The sequence below is a fragment of the Ursus americanus genome, unplaced genomic scaffold (genome assembly GCF_024610735.1).
Source record: "Ursus americanus isolate L20-20 unplaced genomic scaffold, mUrsAme1.1.p SCAF_54, whole genome shotgun sequence".
In the NCBI taxonomy this organism is placed as follows: domain Eukaryota; kingdom Metazoa; phylum Chordata; class Mammalia; order Carnivora; family Ursidae; genus Ursus; species Ursus americanus.
The window spans coordinates 423,259-427,251 of record NW_028273636.1 but is presented as its reverse complement, the minus strand read 5'-3'; positions in this window follow the sequence as shown (position 1 = coordinate 427,251).

Sequence of the window (3,993 nt, the reverse complement as noted above, 5' to 3'; positions counted from 1 at the left end):
CCTATCCCAAGTGGGGGTAGCCAGCTCAACAAAATGCCACACACCCAGGTGTAAGAAACAACATTGCCCAGTCATGGTCTAAGCCCCTCACCTCGTCCCTGTGCTTTGGGGACCCGGAGGGACAGCCGAGGCACACGGCCCTGAGACCCCTTTGCAAAAGGCCGGCTTCCCACGGAGACAGTTTTCCTGAGGTGCAGACCCTATCCCAAGTGGTTGTGGCAAGGTAAAGCAAATGCCCTCCACTTCTCTGGAAGAAACCACAGTGCCCAGCCATGTTCTAAGCCCTCCCATCCTCCCTGGGCTTCTGGCAGCAAGAGTGAAAAGAGAGGAGCAGAGCACTGGGACCCGTTTGACAAAACCCGGCTTCCCACGGGAAAGTCTTTCTCCACGTGCAGACATGCTAGCAGGTGCCTGGGGCAAGGGGAAGGAAATGCCATACACTGACCTGGAAGAGACCACAGAGCCCAGGCACAGTCTGAACCCTTCCCTCAACCCGGCGTTTTTGCTAGCAGGAGTTCAACCCCAACGAACACAGCCCGGAGACCCCTGGTGCAAAAACGGCTTCCGACGATCAATAGGTGCTTGCTGTGGAACACCTATCCCAAGTGGGGGAAGCCAGCTCAACAAAATGCCACACACCCAGGTGTAAGAAACAACATTGCCCAGGCATGGTCTAAGCCCCTCACCTCGTCCCTGTGCTTTGGGGAGCCGGAGGGACAGCCGAGGCCCACGGCCCTGAGACCCCTTTGCAAAAAGACGGCTTCCCACAGAGACAGTTTTCCTGAGGTGTAGACCCTATCCCAAGTGGTTGTGGCAAGCTAAAGCAAATGCCCTCCACTTCTCTGGAAGAAACCACAGTGCCCAGCCAAGTTCTAAGCCCTCCCATCCTCCCTGGGCTTCTGGCAGCAGGAGTGAAAAGAGAGGAGCAGAGCACTGGGACCCGTTTGGCAAAACCCGGCTTCCCACGGGAAAGTCTTTCTCCACGTGCAGACATGCTCCCAGGTGCCTGTGGCAAGGGGAAGGAAATGCCATACACTGACCTGGAAGAGACCACAGGGCCCAGGCACAGTCTGAACCCTTCCCTCAACCCGGCGGTTTTGCTAGCAGGAGTTCAACCCCAACGAACACAGCCCGGAGACCCCTGTGGCAAAAACGGCTTCCGACGAACAATAGGTGCTTGCTGTGGAACACCTATCCCAAGTGGGGGTAGCCAGCTCAACAAAATGCCACACACCCAGGTGTAAGAAACAACATTGCCCAGGCATGGTCTAAGCCCCTCACCTCGTCCCTGTGCTTTGGGGACCCGGAGGGACAGCCGAGGCACACGGCCCTGAGACCCCTTTGCAAAAGGCCGGCTTCCCACGGAGACAGTTTTCCTGAGGTGCAGACCCTATCCCAAGTGGTTGTGGCAAGGTAAAGCAAATGCCCTCCACTTCTCTGGAAGAAACCACAGTGCCCTGCCATGTTCTAAGCCCTCCCATCCTCCCTGGGCTTCTGGCAGCAAGAGTGAAAAGAGAGGAGCAGAGCACTGGGCCCCGTTTGACAAAACCCGGCTTCCCACGGGAAAGTCTTTCTCCACGTGCAGACATGCTCCCAGGTGCCTGGGGCAAGGGGAAGGAAATGCCATACACTGACCTGGAAGAGACCACAGAGCCCAGGCACAGTCTGAACCCTTCCCTCAACCCGGCGTTTTTGCTAGCAGGAGTTCAACCCCAACGAACACAGCCCGGAGACCCCTGGTGCAAAAACGGCTTCCGACGATCAATAGGTGCTTGCTGTGGAACACCTATCCCAAGTGGGGGAAGCCAGCTCAACAAAATGCCACACACCGAGGTGTAAGAAACAACATTGCCCAGGCATGGTCTAAGCCCCTCACCTCGTCCCTGTGCTTTGGGGACCCGGAGGGACAGCCGAGGCACACGGCCCTGAGACCCCTTTGCAAAAAGCCGGCTTCCCACGGAGACAGTTTTCCTGAGGTGCAGACCCTATCCCAAGTGGTTGTGGCAAGGTAAAGCAAATGCCCTCCACTTCTCTGGAAGAAACCACAGTGCCCAGCCATGTTCTAAGCCCTCACATCCTCCCTGGGCTTCTGGCAGCAGGAGTGAAAAGAGAGGAGCAGAGCACTGGGACCCGTTTGACAAAACCCGGCTTCCCACGGGAAAGTCTTTCTCCACAGGCAGACATGCTCCCAGGTGCCTGGGGCAAGGGGAAGGAAATGCCATACACTGACCTGGAAGAGACCACAGGGCCCAGGCACAGTCTGAACCCTTCCCTCAACCCGGCGGTTTTGCTAGCAGGAGTTCAACCCCAACGAACACAGCCCGGAGACCCCTGGGGCAAAAACGGCTTCCGACGATCAATAGGTGCTTGCTGTGGAACACCTATCCCAAGTGGGGGTAGCCAGCTCAACAAAATGCCACACACCCAGGTGTAAGAAACAACATTGCCCAGGCATGGTCTAAGCCCCTCACCTCGTCCCTGTGCTTTGGGGAGCCGGAGGGACAGCCGAGGCCCACGGCCCTGAGACCGCTTTGCAAAAAGCCGGCGTCCCACAGAGACAGTTTTCCTGAGGTGTAGACCCTATCCCAAGTGGTTGTGGCAAGGTAAAGCAAATGCCCTCCACTTCTCTGGAAGAAACCACAGTGCCCAGCCATGTTCCAAGCCCTCCCATCCTCCCTGGGCTTCTGGCAGCAGGAGTGAAAAGAGAGGAGCAGAGCACTGGGACCCGTTTGGCAAAACCCGGCTTCCCACGGGAAAGTCTTACTCCACGGGCAGACATGCTCCCAGGTGCAGGGGCAAGGGGAAGGAAATGCCATACACTGACCTGGAAGGGACCACAGGGCCCAGGCACAGTCTGAACCCTTCCCTCAACCCGGCGGTTTTGCTAGCAGGAGTTCAACCCCAACGAACACAGCCCGGAGACCCCTGGGGCAAAAACGGCTTCCGACGAACAATAGGTGCTTGCTGTGGAACACCTATCCCAAGTGGGGGTAGCCAGCTCAACAAAATGCCACACACCCAGGTGTAAGAAACAACATTGCCCAGGCATGGTCTAAGCCCCTCACCTCGTCCCTGTGCTTTGGGGACCCGGAGGGACAGCCGAGGCACACGGCCCTGAGACCCCTTTGCAAAAGGCCGGCTTCCCACGGAGACAGTTTTCCTGAGGTGCAGACCCTATCCCAAGTGGTTGTGGCAAGGTAAAGCAAATGCCCTCCACTTCTCTGGAAGAAACCACAGTGCCCAGCCATGTTCTAAGCCCTCCCATCCTCCCTGGGCTTCTGGCAGCAAGAGTGAAAAGAGAGGAGCAGAGCACTGGGACCCGTTTGACAAAACCCGGCTTCCCACGGGAAAGTCTTTCTCCACGTGCAGACATGCTCCCAGGTGCCTGGGGCAAGGGGAAGGAAATGCCATACACTGACCTGGAAGAGACCACAGAGCCCAGGCACAGTCTGAACCCTTCCCTCAACCCGGCGGTTTTGCTAGCAGGAGTTCAACCCCAACGAACACAGCCCGGAGACCCCTGGTGCAAAAACGGCTTCCGACGATCAATAGGTGCTTGCTGTGGAACACCTATCCCAAGTGGGGGAAGCCAGCTCAACAAAATGCCACACACCCAGGTGTAAGAAACAACATTGCCCAGGCATGGTCTAAGCCCCTCACCTCGTCCCTGTGCTTTGGGGAGCCGGAGGGACAGCCGAGGCCCACGGCCCTGAGACCGCTTTGCAAAAAGCCGGCGTCCCACAGAGACAGTTTTCCTGAGGTGTAGACCCTATCCCAAGTGGTTGTGGCAAGGTAAAGCAAATGCCCTCCACTTCTCTGGAAGAAACCACAGTGCCCAGCCATGTTCCAAGCCCTCCCATCCTCCCTGGGCTTCTGGCAGCAGGAGTGTAAAGAGAGGAGCAGAGCACTGGGACCCGTTTGGCAAAACCCGGCTTCCCACGGGAAAGTCTTTCTCCACGGGCAGACATGCTCCCAGGTGCCTGTGGCAAGGGG